Below are 17,499 nucleotides of genomic sequence, written 5' to 3' on the forward strand. Positions count from 1 at the left end.
TACTTTACCTTTCATTCTTCCCTCGAGTCAAGTAATGAAAGAACTAGATTTTTCCAAGACAAAATGCCAACAGTCTATTCAAAAAGCAAGACAAGAAAGATGCTCTTAATACTTATTAACCACATCTATCTTAACCTCAGCCTAAAGAAAACAAATTAAGACTTTTCTTCATCTTCAATTCATTTCACAAGGAGCTAGCATCTAATCCAAAAGTAGGCAGGAACCTACAGCAATAACCAGTGGTTCACTAATTCTTAGCATACACATCTCATTACTTCCTTGTCTGGTCTACTTCTCAGTTTTTCTCCTCCCTCTTTGTGCCCCTTTTATATGGTTACCACAGCCTCTTTTTGAGAAAACAATAAGGATATTTATGACTAATCAGCAAAATTATGATTATAATCTGACTTTATATCTTTGTTCTACTTATGGTAATAATCTCTTAAAAGAAACTTCTACAGTGTATAAGTAAAAATGGTTAATAAGAAAACTGATCCATTCTATACCCATCATAAACACTTATCCCTAAGCAAAGACCACTAAAAACTGAAGTTAGTTCATTATTTTTACTCCACAGATTCTGAATATTAATTCATGTATGAACTGAATTTGCCCATGTATATTAAATGTTTACCTTGAGATTAAAGTCCAAACTATCTTTAAACATTAGTAGACTAATATTAGATATATTAGTCAGTACTCTCAATTTTAAGTGAAAGAAACCCAAGCTAACTCAAAATCAGAACTGACTGGCTCACAGAAGGATACTGAAATGGTACACAGAAGCAGAGAATGAACTTTAGGCAGTACGGCCTGAAGGGCTCAATGCCACTGGATCTATCCCTTTATCTCATGGCCTCATTCTCTCACGCTGTAGACAAGCCTCCTGCCTCCTGCTAGAGGAAGTCCCAGCCTCACAAGCCCAGAAGAAAACTGACAGCTTGCCCTTGTCATCTGATTATCAATACCAGTGAAGAACTACTGGTCCTTTGTGTCAAATGCCAATCAGTACTAAAGTGAGATAGGTACAAAATTAGGAAGGCCTGGTACACATGTTCAACTCTTAAACCACCAGAAAATGAGGAGTGAGAAATCTTGCTAAATAAACTAAAAGCAATGACCTGCTACTATCTTTAAGTTAGAGTCCGTGAATTAAATGTAAGGATCTCAAAAACAAACAATAACAAAAAAAAAAAAAAATCAGTGAAAATCCTATTCCTTTTCCTAGTATAATTAAGTGGTGGGGAAGCCCCTAATATTCAAAAAATCTGACTTAATGACACCATCTAGGTAGGAATTAGCAATAATCCTCCAGATACAATATAAAATGTAAAAACATAAGGAAATCTAACCCCTAACTCTGAACGGCTGACCTAAAATTACAGAAAAGCCTTAAAGGGGAAAGGAAAAGGTCAATTTAATAAGTTTATGTATGTGTGTGTGTGTATATGTATACATATGTATGATAGTTTGGCAAGAAACAGCAATTTCATTTTAAAAATTCACTCAGTGATGGCACAAATCTGAAACTAAAGTGTAACATGAGACTGATTTATTGCTGATCACACAATCACCATAGATTCATAGAGCTAAGATTCATAGAGCACTCAGGGGGCTAAACACCTATGGAGAAATGCTCCCTTCCTTAAAAGACATTTTTGAAGTAGAAAGGAATCTGAAATTTCCTAGCATATCTAAGTTTTAAATTACTTTGTTTCAGGACTAATAGTTTCAAAACAATTGAGGGTTATAAAGAAAACTCAGCAACCCAAAATTCTTTGCTGATCCATCACTCAGTTTTAATGACACAATTTGCTACCCTCTACAGTTTTTATCTTTCCAGCACTCCCAGTTTCATGCAAGCTGTTCTTGTTCTACATAACTGCATGTACACTCAAAATTCAAACAATGACCTACATTTAGGGGTATCTGGGTACCTGTAAGACATAGAAAAAGGCTGCTCATTCTCTACTAGTTCTTATCTTTCAAGCTTAATCTTAGGGAATAAAATGATACTCTTTTTAATAAGTAGCAAATTTATAGTTACTCATGATAAAGTAATTCCTCAATACAAAGTTCTGTTAGTCATACTGCTTTATGAAAAAATTACAATAACACAAAGCTGCAAATAGTATATGGGAGAAGTCAAGGTCCTCATTCATAATAATTAAATAGCCAACACACACAGCACACTCTTCTAATGTGCTTCCTCATTTATTAGTCATTTCATCTTAAGTTTTAACACTACAAGGTATTATCCCCTTTTACAAAGGGGAAAACTAAGGCACAAAGAGGTAAGATAACTTGCCCAAGTCACAGAGCTCGCTGTTCAATAATTTACAGATGCAAGTTTAAACCATGTAAGAACTCATGTACGACCATCATATTTAAGCAAAAGGGCCAGAGACACTGCCTTGGGAAAGGGCTCTGGGGACTGGGGCACATGGGGCAGGGGGGGCAATGTCAAAAGTACTCCATTTCAAAAAGGCAAAGAAGAAAAACTAAGATTTTTTTTTCTCAGTGCAATGAAACCAGGCCCAGATCACTAGGGGGAAAAACATCTATATTCTCAAATTATACAAAAGTATCACGAAGTAATATTTTTCTTAAAGAAAAGCACTTAACTTTTGAGAGGCACATTCTAGAGAAAGCTCATATTAAATGACAACACTTTGAAAACTAAGTTTTCATTCCTAAACTTTAAGCTTGGAAAAACATAGTAAACAGTTAAAGCAACCTTCCACAATAGTCAATAGGAAAGGACTATCATGTTTAGCAATTTTTATTGATAAACAGAAGTACCACAATCAAAAATGAGTCCGTCTACCACTGTAGCATATTCACTAAGCTTTATCTCTGAAAAATACTTTCAGATTATTCAAGTGTTTCTCTGAGACAACTTTCAACAAAATGAAAGGGTATAATGCTATTTCCACAGAGGCAGTAATTAAGTCATCTTTGGTAGAGATTATAGATTAATTCACCACCTAGAAAACCTTAAGTCTATAAAATTGTATTTGGAAATGGAGCTACCATCATTCTAATCCATAAAAACAATCCATTAGCGCTTATTTCAGTTCTGAAGCAAGTCCACCTTCATACTATTTTCAACTCCTAAAATATTCAATGCTAGTAGGCAAACAGTCTGTTTCCTCAAAACTGAACTGATTCTGGTTGTGCTTTGGTTTCTTCTAGTTTATTCAAGTAGGGAACAGTAGCTACAGTGTCTGACATGAACATGATACTCATGCTTACTACTGAGCTAAGTATATTCCCTGAGCTCTAGAAAACTGATACGGCACTGAGCTTCTTGAGTTAACCCTTAGTCATTACAAGATTATTCTCATCCAGGTCCAGAGAAAGAAATAGCACTACAACCCCACAAAGGTCACCATCATTCTGAATCCTCATCTTTTTCCCATCCCCAAGTTCTACAGGATTGTTAGGAAAAAATCTTACTTGGATCCTACTATGGAAGTCTTTCCTACCATCACTCCCAGGAGAAACAAGTGAGATCTCATCTTGATTTCCTGGCTGCCTTTCACTGATGGTATCAGAGAATGAAGCTTTGAAATAAGACCCTGGGATACGCCATTCCCTTCAAAGTGTCTATCATTACTCCTTGGTGAGTCAGCTTCTGGACTGCTGCCAATGAGCTTTTTGTTGACTTTATCATGAAATCATATTTCTGTAGAGTTGAAATGGTGCCTAAAACATTGCATTTCAAAAGACTCTCTCAAGTGTTTATCAAAGAAAGGGCACAGATTACATATCCAAGCCAGCCACTCACATGTTTCAGTAACAGAAGGGATGAAAAATACAAGCATGTTTACATAGTAACATGTTAAAAGATTCTCTTATGTGCAAGTGTCCAAAAATAATCCTGTAAAATCTACTGATAATTTTAAGTAGAGGTTATGCAAATAGGTACATTTAAAAGTTTTTGTGCTCTTGAGGAAGGAAAAGTTACCTTTTAAATTTTAGCTGAAGAATTCTGAAGTTAGAGATATCCAGGAATCCTCTGAAGGCCCATCAAATATCTCTAAAGGGAAAAATCTATTTCACTGTACCTTTTTAGAGGAACCCACTAGTTTTTAGAAGGTACAACACTGTTGGGAATGGGAGGAGGGGTGTATGTGGTGCAACTTAAGTAGTTCCACAGAGCAGGAATGGGAAAGCTTCTAGTTCTAAATAAACGAGTGGACAGTAATAATGCTTTCAGAAAAAGAAGCAGTATTGTCATCGCTGTAGTAACAGTAGCAATAACCACAACTGGCTTATATGTAGTGCTTACTATGGGCGAGCTTACTGTTATAAGCAACTGCTAAATCCTAACATAAGCCTCAAGAGGTTAAGTACTGTTATCCCCATTTCAAAATTGAGAATTCTGAGGCAAGAAGTTAAGGAATTTGCCTAAAATCACAGGAGTACTAGTAGAGGATCCACAATTCAAACCCAAGTCTGAGTTCTTATTCACCATATTAAATTCCAATAGTCAAGGGAGCATCCAACTTGATACCAGAAGATCTGGATTGAAGTTCTAGGTCAGCTATCCACTAGCAGTGCAACCTCAGACAAGTTCTGACAGCTCTGAAACACAATTTATTCACTTGTAAAGTGAGAGTAATATTATCGCCTGCCCTGACTACTTAACAATGAGGCAGTGAAAACCAAATATGCAACTAATATAACTAATTAAACATTTTATTTGTAATACCAGTCCCATAGTTGCTACCTCCACATTCCCATGTTTCTAATTTTGGCAACCCTATCTCAGAATTCTAGACTTGAATCACCCATATTGTAGTCTCAGGAAAAGGAAAGTGCCTAAATCTTGTCCATATCAAACACACACATATAGAAGATCAACTGGTAATTTGCAACTCCTACTGTAAGACTGGGCATCTCCAGGTAGATATTTCTATGTGAAATAGCCAGGAACTGATAGCCTACAAATGAGATACACTTCAAATATGAACATTTGGTAAATGGGTTCCCAGCACTTCCTCTAAAAATAAAACAAATAAACTTAATTACCCCCCCAAAAAATTAATCACTGATTCACAAAATATGGATGTCTCAAAGTGCACTGTGTTAAATAAAAGCAGTCAGTCTTGAAAGGCTACATACTGTATGATTCCATTTACATGAAATTCTGGAAAAGACAAAATTACAGTAACAAAACAGATGAGTAGTTGCCAAAGACAAGAGGTGGGGGAAGGAGCTGACTATAAAGGGCCATGAGGAAAATTTCTGAGGTGAGGGAACTCTTCTACATCTTGATTAGAGTGATCATATGTGTTTCCAAAACTTGCAGAACTATACTCAAAAAGGGTGAGTTTTCCTGTATATAAATTATATTTTAGCTTAAAAAAATTTGAAACCACAGATGTGACAGAATCTGAATTACTGTTCTGAAAACAAGGACCAGATGCTGCTTAAACAACCGAAGAACACTAAACCTTGTTAGATCTGCCTCCAAGTTTGAAAACTGCCTTCCATTAACATTTTGCCTAGCAATCTAAACAATATTTGTAAAGTAGTCATAAATTCACTTAGGATTAAAAAACAAATCTATTTTTAAAAGAAAACTACCTAGTGTTTACATCCTAGTTGTTTCAAGAAGAAAATAAGTTTTATCAAGGAGGGAATAAAACCCAAATAAATGTTAACAACCTTTTCTAGAATCATGAAGGTCATAACAAATGAGGTTTCTTTCCTAATTTTGGTTGTTCAAAAACCAAAGTTTTACTTCACAAAACCTGCAAAAGAGTGTTAAAAGATCTTTTTAACATTCACCTAAAATAAGAAGTGCTTTCACTTAACTAGACAGTATAGCAAAAATTCAACTACCTGGGTAAGTTATTTAACCCCATTTTGTATCAATTTCCTCATAAGTAAGATTGGAATAATTATACCTACCTCTGGGAATAATCCTAGATAATTAAATGACTTCCTACATGTAAACTGCCTAGAATAGTGTCTAGCACTCTTAAAGCCTCAGAAAGTTTTAAGGCAGTATAAATGAATGATCTTAATAAACACCACCTATGTGTCCTTGTACAAATCATTTTATCTTTGTATATCACAATTCTGCTCTGTAAGGTCAGAGACCTAAATTCAATGGCCTAAAAGCCTAGGTAAAACCATTCAATGTTCCTATAATTTTACCTGAACTGCACTAGTCACCTTGCAAAGAGGGTTAAGTAAGAAAAATCTGAGGCCCAAATTAAGTTAAATGACTTGCCCAAAGAGTAAGATGAAGGCAGAGCCAAAGAAAGGATCATCTATTCCGAGATTCTTCAAAACTTTGTTCTCTTCAAGAATTCTAGCTATCAACTCCTTCCCTTCTTACAGACATAGGTATGACATACTTTTAAAAGCCCTTCTATGTTCTCCTTCTAAAAATTCATTAAGCTACACATTTGTTTTATGCACCCTTCTGAATGTTCTAGATCATAACTGTAAAAGGTAAAATAGATGTCATCATAATCATAAAGTGTATTTATGTAACAGAAGAAACAGAAAAGTCAAAAAGCTAAAAGGAAGACAAACTCAGCTGATTATGTTCATTAAAACTTTGTGAGGGGGTAAGTTTTAAAACTGAGGTGTAATATATGTACAAAAAAGCATACAAGTATACAATGATTCTCAAAGTGAAGAAAACCATGAAATTACCACTCAGATCAAGATACAGACATCACCAGCACCCCTACAGCCTTCTTTGTGCTTACTGCCAAAAATAACCACTATTCTGACTTCTGCTGCCATCTGTTAGTTTTGTTTTGTTTTTTTAACTTTATATAAATGGAATCACATAGTACTGTCCTGTGAATGGGTTCTTTAATGTATGCTTAATTTGTCTTCTTGCAAACAAAGTACGCGAAGGTAAGCCACATAGTAAGAAAGGTTCTCTCAATATTATCAAATACTCAAATTTTAACTGTGAATCATTCTCAGGGTGCTGACTAACAATCTTCCACCTTAATCTAGCCACCTAAATTACCACCTTGCCACCACCTTAATTCAGGTCCTTATCACCTAATTCTGAGAACAGTACAGATTTTCCACTGCTTTCCAATCTTTGCCCCCAATTATAAACACTGCCACCACACACATCTTTGCCAAAACTGCCTTTGATCTCAAAAGCCTAAGAAGGCTCAGTACAGAGAGTATAAGAAATTTCAAGTATTTTAATGATTTGATTTCAATAATATATAGCAAACAGTTTACAAACTTACTTTTGAATCCTCTTTCTATTCTGTGCTAGCAAAACCAATACGCTCCAAACACAGCTCCTATATGCCTTACCTATATAAAACTGCAACTCCTCTTATTTCTTTTATGCAATTATAACAAATTAGTTATATTATATGCTTTATATTAAGAAGCTATCCATCTCAGTATCTCTTACATAGCACCCAGTCAGAATGAGAAAGTTACAAATACACATATTGGTTTAGCTTTAATATAAAAGCTTCAACATTTATTGAATGCAATTTGGCTCCCTAAAAAGTTATTCTGCAGAATTATTTCTGTTAAATAATCCTACAGTTGTTCAAAGTATAAAGTGAAAGAATATCCATCACATCCTTATTGTAATAGGGGGGAAAATGCCAAAAAATAATCCCTAGATGTCTATCAGTAAAGGACTAGATAAATAATTGTAATGTATCTATAAAAAGTTTTTAAAAAACTACATAGTATTTGGTGGGGAGGATCTAGCTCACTGGTAGAGTATGTGCTTAGCATGCAGGAGGTCCTGGGTTCAACCCCCAGTACCTCCAATAAAACAAATAAATTAATCTAATTACCTCCCCATCACAAAAAAAAAAAAAAAAAAAAACTACATAGTCCTTAAAATGAGATAAATCTATATTCTGTGACAGGTAAAATGTCTGTAATCTTAAAAAAAAAAAGTATAAATCGGCACATATAGTTTGATACTTCTGAAGAGAAATTTTAAGATATTAATTGAAAACAACTATTACTAGGGGACTACAATTGTGTTCTACTTGTACAATTGATACTATATAGCTATTACATAAATATACATACATCAACATACATAAATTTCAAGCTTTTAAAATTGCAGAATATATCTACTACAGTACCATATACATTTGAAACACAGTAATACTACATGTTAAATACACAGAGACATTCGTTGGAAGAATATAAGCATGGGCTAAGATAGTAAATCGATCTCCAGTTAATAAACAGAATTTAAGATGAGGGCAAAAAGGACTCCAACCATGTAATATTTTAATTTTTAAAAACAAATATAAATACACCTTTGAGGCATATCTGACAAGATGTCAACATCTATTAAATCTAAATCAACATCTTTTAAATAAGATATATGGTGTTTGTTATCAGTATTTTTCGAAATTTTTAAAATATTTAAATTTTACTTTTAAAAAAGAAAGGGGGCAGCTCAGTGGTAGAGGACATGCTTAGCATGCACAAGGTCCCTGGTTCAATCCCCAGTAAGTATCTCCATTAAAAAAAGGTAAAAGATTTTTTTAATTTTTTTTTTTTTTCAGTTTTTAAAAAGTGAAAAAAAGAAAGCCAAGATTGTGAAATTTGGGAACAGAAGAGTATGGGCTTTATGGACTTCTACAGAGTATTTTTTTCTGACAAGCCTGTTAATCTTTACTACAAAATTTTAACTAAAAAACCCCTAAAAACTTGTATTAGTACCTACCTTCATTACTTTGATTGCTCTTCAACTTTAATTTTATTCTTGAAAAGAAAAATTTAAGGGCAGATAATTACAAATGTCCTACCCCAGGAGTCTAACATTCTAAATGATATGTCATCTACTTACACAAGCGTTTAAGCCACTATAATTTGCAATAAACTAATAGCAAAAGTTGACAAGCTTTATCTAATCACTTAAACGCTAAAGAATATATTACATACATCTTCCTAAAATATTACCAGATGAGTAAAGAAACTTACAGTGGCTCAACTCCTGGCTGTATATTAACACCAAAACCCCTATGAGACTATATTGTCAAAATAAAAATCGTTTATCTAAGTATCTTTCAGTTCAAATTACAAAATCTGTATCACATCTGAGTTGCTATAATCCCACTTGATACTTTAAAACACACACATACACACTGCTACAGAACTTGCTCAAGTTCACATGGCAAGTCAGCAGGAGAACTGGAAATTCAGGCTGAGTTCTGTGTTTAGAGTTCACAGAATCTGATTTTTCTTTTTAAGGTATCATTCATAATTCTCAATCAGCCCATTAGAAAGAGCAAAATTAGGTGGAGGCCTTGTGTTTAATTGTGACCAAAACCCAGGCTGTCTCAGTCATAGCGGAGTTTACAATGAGAAAGCTCCCATCAGCTTGCCTATCCCATTTCCCATACCACTTCCTACAGGTGCCACTCTGATTAGGAACTGGAGCCAATTAACAACATACTTTTTCTCACTGGTGACTATGACTTAAACCTTCATAAGACAGTTAATGAAAACTAAAGATACTAAAATGTACTTTAGAATAGTTTTTTCCTAAGAGTCATACACACTCATAGAAAATTGGGAAACTACAGAATATCAATCAGAAAATAGTCACCATCTCAGCCAGAAATCAATCACTATTAACATTTCCATTCTCTTTACAGGGTCTCTAGCTTATAAAAGGATATTAGCTCACTCACCAAACAGAATTTTAAGTACAGCAGAACAAAGGGGAAATAAAATACTAGTTTCTTCAGAAGACTAACTTTTTTCAGTTTTCAGAGTAAGCCAAAACGATGTGTACAGGAATTGGAAAGAATGAGACAAGTGAGAGAAATCATGCTTGCTCCTTTTCATTCACCATATAGCAATCATGGAGTCCATGTTTCAAGAACCATTACATACCCAAAGAGTAACTAATGAGTATGTTTCCTTTTTAAGTAGCAGCCTACTTTATAAATAACACACACACACACACACACACACACACACACACACACACAGAGAGAGAGAGCCTTGCCAGTAGGAAGGGACACACAGTGAAAGGAATTAGATCAAGACTCATTTTTTTTTTGTCACTGTGAACCCATCCTTAAGAGAAAGTAAGAGGATATCTCAAAGGCTGATGTAAAATTAATGACCACTCCCACAGAAACATTTTCTGTGCACATAAGATGAGGAACAACCTAACTACAGAAAACGATGCGTTGGATTTACAATGTTATAACTTATTTATATGTGTAAACAAATACACAAGAGTTTAAACAGTCCATAAATATTGATAGCTTACTCTGTACCAGGAGTATATTAAGTGCTGGGAAGTGAGAGAGAACAGCCATCAGGAGCATCTACTTCTGCAGTGCTTACAGTCTATCTCTTTAAATATGATGTCACACACTAGGCATGTGGCCTCAAAGGAGTCACAACATCCCTGATTAAATGATGCTCTCAAATCCTTATGAGGCTCTAAGAAGATGTATGTGACAGCACCTTATAAATCATGCTACCTAAGGTAAAAAGGGATACCTGGTCTTTTTCCCAAAATACTGCATTTAGCAATCATCTTTAATATAAATTTTCTTTCAACCGGCAGAAAATTTAATTGGCAAAAAAAAATTACTCAAGTTGCTATTTTCAAATCTCTAAGACTTACTTTAATATTATCTTTCTCTGACAACGAGCCATATAAAATAACTGAAGTTAAATTCCCCACGATGGGAAGAGAGAGGGAGACTCATTTCTTTAGTGCAAAAAGCATCAATTTCTGATTTCATAACTTATGGGGGGTAGGGGCAAAGCAAGACCAATCAAAAGCAATTTATTCAAACTTAAGAAAAAAGTTACCTTTTAATCTAAGATTCATCATGTTAAGTTTCAGTCCAAGAATGCATTTTTAAACAGTTATTGACTCAGGCTCTTCCAAATGGAGTTAGAGTGACAGGTTAATTGTGGTATTTTACAAGCAAAGGAAAGCAAGTAGCAATTATTCATCCTTTCACTCAGTCTCCAAGACTTAAACTCTTAGAAAACAAATGTTACAACCAAACTGCCTTCCATAAAGCATAGACTTTTTAAAACATACTCTACACAGTATTAGTTCTTCATATCTAAGAGAAGTAGGATAATTATTTAGACTGTTTTCTATCCTATGATTTTCCCTTTTCAAATTCAGCCACCTGAACAATGACAAAAGGTATCAAACTGATGCTTAATGAGCAAGGTTTATGTCTGCCCTTATTGCAGATATGGCTCTCAACAACACGGGACACTTTAAGATTATCATAATACAACTAAGCTGGATCATCTGCAGAACTAGTAGAAATGCCCAAAAACAATCATCTATAAAAGCCCAACATTAAATCTTAAAGCAATGATATCCAAAGCAGAACATACTACACCTCAAGGAGTATCCAAGATGCTCCACTGGAGTAAAGGAGAAAGACATTTTAACTTTATTTTTAATTCTTATCCTTGTTAAATTTCGTAAGGTGTACAATAACCAGTTACTACACATATTTGTAAATTAAATAAATACTTAAGGACTGAGAATTAATGCTCAATTTCTTCTTTACTGTTGGGATGAGTAATCAAAAAGTTTAGAGACCAGTGGTCTCAAGTAGCCCCTATCACTGCACTTTCATTTTTACCTGCCCCATCCACAGTAAAGCTGTAGAGGCTAAATCTGATGCTGAAAAAAGAATAAAGAAAAACTGTCCCAAACTATTTTAAACGCCTATCAACAAGCTAGAAGATAGTAAATCACTAGCAAAAACATATGGAATTGGACGCTAATACACTGTTGCTGAGACTTTAAAATACCATCCTATCTATAGGGCACCTTGAGTATATTCAAATTTAAAACACACAATCTTTGTCCAAGTAAATCCCACTTTTAGGAATTTAGCCTAAGACAATAGCACAATTATATTTATAAAGTCCAAATGAGTACATCACAGCACTATTTTATGAGAAGTGAAATGTCCATTAACAGAATTGCTGTAAACTATGATGCATCCATATCACAGAACACAAAATAACCATTACAGGAACATCAACATGGAAAGTTGTTCTTTAAGTATTTCAGTGGTTATGTGTAAGTAAAAAAGAAAAAAACCAAACATTACATCTAAATGAGATTATAGACTCATCTGTATAGGGTCATCTCTACTTTTCTTTATTCTCCTACATTATCTCAATTTTTTTTGTAGGTTCCCCCACTGAGTATGTACTGTAGTTTTCATAAATAGAAACAACAATTTCATTTTGAAATTAAAAGTGAAATTAACTTAAAACTCCTTATTTTAGCCCTGTAGACTTCCAAAAACTCTTTATAAACACTACTTTGTCCCATGTGGTTTGTGGAATCAGTCTAAATACTTTATGATCACAAATTTGTTTTATCTTACAGAAAAATGATAGGCATAAACAAAAAAATAAGAAATACCCTATTTCAAGTCAACCATCCTGTCTTAATACCAATTCTTTCCAAATGTCAGGGTTTATCAACATACTTATAATTCCTTGTATTTTGCTAGATTGCCAATCTATGATTAATTCAGAAACCTAAATAAATTTGTATTTCTCTTCTGCAACTAAATTACAAAAGCATTAGCTACTGAAAAAATTAAATCTAGAACACAGAGAAGTGAAATCAGAAAAGCTTGCTACTCTTATAATAAAATCATTCTAAACAGTATACAAAGACACAAATAGGCACATAATAGATTCAGGCCTGAACAGATAGCCAAGATGATGCTTTGTAGTAATCAGCACCAAGACAATACCTTTGCCGTTATCAAGCAGTCTATTTAAGGGAAGAGTGCTTAAGAATACTAGCATAAGTTTATGTCTTAACTTTGTTCATTAATCAACAATGTATAACAGAGGTAGGAGGTATTTAACCCTTAACAAAATAGCTTTAATTTAACCCAACTTCACAATTTCCTTATAGCTGTTCATTCGTTTTATGCCTTACTATCTTATAGACAGTTGTCCTAACTGCATAGCTCAGGTACCATGTTCCTAAGCAACAGCTTCAAAGCTTTACCACAGCTCAAGGAAAAATACATCTTATGTTCCAACTCAGAACATATATATACATAGAAAAAAATCGAGATTTTCTAAATATTTTATCATTTTTGATTTGCTGATATTTTCTATTTAATGCTTTTTAAAATCACCATTGATTTCATTACCCTATGATGCTGCCACCTGCCATTAAGAAAACATAGACTTAAAACTTCACACAGAATGCACCAAACTCCTTGACCCTACTTCTTAACACGACTGCTCCAACATAAAATGGGTGAACCTAGCAAGTCTATTCCAAGTGCAAACCTTGGCACAAATGTGAGACATCCCCAATCCCTCTGAAGTTCTCAAAACACTATTTCTATGGGCAGACAGGATGCAAATACATGCTAAAAAGTTTCTCCAGGCAGAGTAAAGAAGCAGAAATCTTCTGTTGCCTTATGAGTGATATTAGTAAATTATGCACTTGACAGCACATACCAGATTTACCACTGCTCCACAAGCCAACTCTTCCAGGAAAATAGAATTCTAATACAATAGGATTCTAGTATCAGCCCTTTACATTTTTTAATTGCTTTCCATACATGCCATTCCATTTGATCCTCACTGACAGAGTGAGATAAATAGAGAAGCTGCTCTTCTTCTTTTTACTAATGAGGGAATTAAAGCTCAGAAGGGTTATATGGTTTGCCAGAAACAAGCCAGCTAATGAGAAGCACAACCTGGGCTTGAACCCAGGATTTATAGGTCATCTACTGTCATGTTACAACAATTTTCACTTTGAACACCTGATATAAATATGAACTTGAAAGGAACTTAAAAGGTATGTTAAGGTTCTAGACGCAAAAATGAAGATAAAAAGCATGATACCAACAATGTTATCATAAAATTAAGATTAAAAATGGCAATGAGTGTTAACAATATTGTTATCTTCTAAAATTGTTGGGAATCCTACTTCAATCTGATATCGATTTGATCTCATACTCTAAGTCAAAGTTTCACTGATTATAAAATTACATATAAATTAACCACAGAAAATTAAAGAATTCGGTGGTCTGAAAGAAACAACTGGCCATATAAATTGCAGAAACTTCCCCCAAACCATTCTTAATCTTGTGGCTCCACACTAAATTATGAAGTTCCCTATATGAAATCTGTTTTGATTTCAACACTAAGTGAATTTCAACAGCATAAGCAAGTTGTTTCTGCATAATACTTGCAACACGTACTCAATTTCCAGAGCACTCCTAGACAATGTCTAAAATCCGTAAGCCAAAAAAGCAAAACCCAAGACAGAATATTCTTTGGTTTTTTTTAATTGAAAGTTTCATCTACCTATAAGATGAAATAACATAACATAATTACAAATTATTAAAGATTTGCAGAATCAGTCTGGAGAAACTACTTGAGATGAATGAGTACAAGCCTTAATTGTATAGATAAGAAAACTGAGGCCCAGAAGTGATATTCCCAAGCAGTCACACAGTTAAATTAATGACACAGACTTTCTGCCAATCTACAGCTTCCCATTATTCTAAATTTTTCTTAATGTAATAAAATATGCTCCTTAAAAAATGTTACTAACACCTAAAAAAACTAAGACATTAAGACCCAAAAACTAGGGAACAGGAAAAGTGTACAATGAAAATCTTTAAAAAAACAGAACCTCTCGATGGGATCTCAAGTTCCAAACCACAAGAACTGAAAAACTGACTCTAACCCAGTTCAAGTTATCAAGTAGCTTTTAATAACTAATGTTATCAACCACCATAAACTGTTTTTTCCCATCTCAGTACTATTCATTTACTCAACAAATATCTGAGGGCATAGTATACACTGGGAACTATGCTAGATACTGGAGACACAAAGGTATCAAAGACATGGCCTCTGGCTCTCGTACTGGAGAACTGAGTGTACTTCTCTAAAAGTACTACTCTATGATTTGACAGGATATTTACCAAATTTCTTCACTACCCTACACAACTGTAACATTTTCTTCCAAACTTAAAAAACCTCACCACACCCTCTCTGCAAAATGAATACTTCCTTTGGTAACTCAGCATTCCACTTTACCACAGAAGGTGTCAACCAAAACTACAACAGACTTAAAAACTGACTTTACCACTCCTCATGGCCTTAGGCATATTTCAAGCACTTTTCACAATCCACAGTAAACCTTCCTGGTTCACAACCCTTGTCTCAAATGACTGCTAACTCACCTGCCTTTCCCTCACTTTACTAGAAACCTGAATCAGATAGTCTAGAAGCAACCACGATGTTGGGAAGCACCTTCAGTGGATCCCTTTGTGGGCCAGAAAGACTTAATGCCTCTCCCTCTCTGCTTCTTTCCTCTGGATTCCTCAAAATATCTCTGGATATTTTGGATATACCTTCAGTCAAGCACAATTTACTTTTATCAAGTGTGTTCCTGAAGGCTTGCAGAAAATTTTTGCCAACAAATGTTTCCCCTATATAAATCCATTTCATTTTAAGAGATGCTCAATTTTCAGTTTAAAGTCTCTCAGGCTTCCCCCTCTTCCATACCTCTCAAATTCTACTGATAATTTAAAACACTCTCAGAAGTCATAATTAATGGGAATCTTTCGGAATACCAAACGTGACCTAAAGCAGAAGTTCTCAACCCTGGCTGGCCAGAATCATTCAGAGAGCTTTGTAAGGATGGATTCCCAGGCCCCACCCTCAGATTTTAATTCACCAGGTTCTGCGTAAGGCCCAGGAATCAGCATTTCGGGCAGTCCATACAATTTCTGAGAACCAGTATTTAATTAGGTAACTACTCAACTAAAAAAACCTGGCCTACAAGCCAAGAAAATTTGAGCTCTCCTATGGCTTGCCATTAACTACAAGTGGGGCTGCGCCAGCCAGTGTCCTAGTCAGTTGAACACCTCTGGACCACCTGAAAATGAGGGAGGTAATTAGAGCTGAAAGAAGCCCTCATAGAGAGCCAATCTAAAATTTTAGAACCCTCCAAATTTAGTTTAATATCACATACTGTACTTGGTTTGCAGTACAGTACTGGTTTTACTTAGAGTTCACTCTCTAAGTTCTTCAACCCACCCAAGTCACAGGCCTTAGAAGGGAAGACTTTCTGAATGGCACCAATCTTACTTGGCCTCCGAGTAAAAACAACATGCGTCTTGCCTCCTGCCCCACCGAAAAACAGCCTTGAATCTCAAAGCGGAAGGTCCCCAACAGCTCGCCAGGTACAAATCACAAACATCTTACATTTTTAAAAAAAATCATCTCCTGAAATTCAACCTAGGCCTCGACGGAATCGCCGTCCACACATCGTGAGAAACTAAATTGAACCTCAACCAGAAGAGTATGCGCATTTTTTTCTCGCTGTGAGAAAATAATGTCAGATAAATATCAAGATACTAAAACCGTTCAGAATTTAGGCCTCAGTCTGGAGACGACACCTGAACATCATTATCTAACAGCAACGCATGTGCAAACTCACAGGTGAGCTTTATCAGACTCCAGAGTTTATCAAAGTGACCGTAAAATCTACCCATTACTTTGAGGTAAGTTTTCTAGCCCAAAATACACCCAATAATATTATCTTAGAGGTCCTAAGCACCAGGATTCAATACGTTTAGTGGCACGATTTCTACCTGAAAAAAAACTCGTATCTTTCGTGGAGCTGTTTGACCAGCGTTGCAGAGCTCTCTCAACAGCCTCGGAACCATCCTTCCCACCAAAGTACTACCAGGTCAGGAGGATGCCCCGCCGCACAGTCAGCCGGCCACTCCTCCTTCCCACAAGTCCCGGGCCCGCTCTGCTCGCCCCGCGGGCTCCGCTGGCTCCCGACCTCCGGCTTCTCGCCATGGAGGACTCCCACAGACCCGGTCGCGGGAGAGGGGCGCGCACTCACCTCCCGGGGTCCGCGGGCACTTCCCCGAACGCTGCCGGGGTTGCGCCTCACAATCCTAGCCCCGTGGGCCTGCCCCACCAGGTCCGGGAAGGCCGCCCGGGCCGGACCCCGCCTCTCCGCGCTGAGGGTACGGGCCGAGCCGGGCCGCTGCGCTCCCACTCCCCGCGTCTCCCTCTGGCGGCAGTGGCCGCCGCCCGGGCCACCCCTCCCCAGGCCACGAACGCCGTCCCCAGCCCCCCACGGGCCGCCGCCTCCTCAGAGGGTGACAGCCGCCGCGCCGGGGCTGAGGCCGGCCCCTCCTCCAGCTCCTCCTCACCCCCCGAGGAGACGGGGCGGGGGGGCGGGGGGTTTCCTTACCGGGCGGCAGGACATGGCTAGGCCTGTCACGGCACGGCCTCCTCCGCCACCCTACAAGGCTCCCAGCCAGGGCCGGCGGGGGCCAGCGCCTGGGCCGCTGGGGCGTCTTGATCGGCTGCTCCGCCGCTGCCGCCGCCTTCTCACAACCACAACAACATGGCGGCAGCGGCCACACAGAGCGCGCTCCCGACAACGAGCCTGGCCGCGAGCGAGGACGCTCGCGCACGCTCGGGCCCTCA

General features: G+C 36.8%; 1 protein-coding gene across 13 annotated transcripts in view; it reads right to left on the minus strand.

The window, feature by feature from the left end:
- MTMR3 (myotubularin related protein 3) overlaps window positions 1–17,499 on the minus strand; it is a 116,075-nt gene extending 98,576 nt beyond the window's left edge. For 6 of the 13 annotated variants that reach the window (XM_032471338.1, XM_032471346.1, XM_032471340.1 and 3 more), the window contains exon 1: window positions 17,261–17,499. The gene's annotated coding sequence lies outside the window, so the exon portion shown is untranslated. Of the gene's footprint in view, window positions 1–16,903; window positions 17,174–17,260 lie in introns of those variants that run through there. The other 7 variants (XM_032471349.1, XM_032471348.1, XM_032471343.1 and 4 more) reach the window with 2 other exon arrangements.

Source organism: Camelus ferus, chromosome 32 (assembly GCF_009834535.1).
Source record: "Camelus ferus isolate YT-003-E chromosome 32, BCGSAC_Cfer_1.0, whole genome shotgun sequence".
Classification (NCBI taxonomy): domain Eukaryota; kingdom Metazoa; phylum Chordata; class Mammalia; order Artiodactyla; family Camelidae; genus Camelus; species Camelus ferus.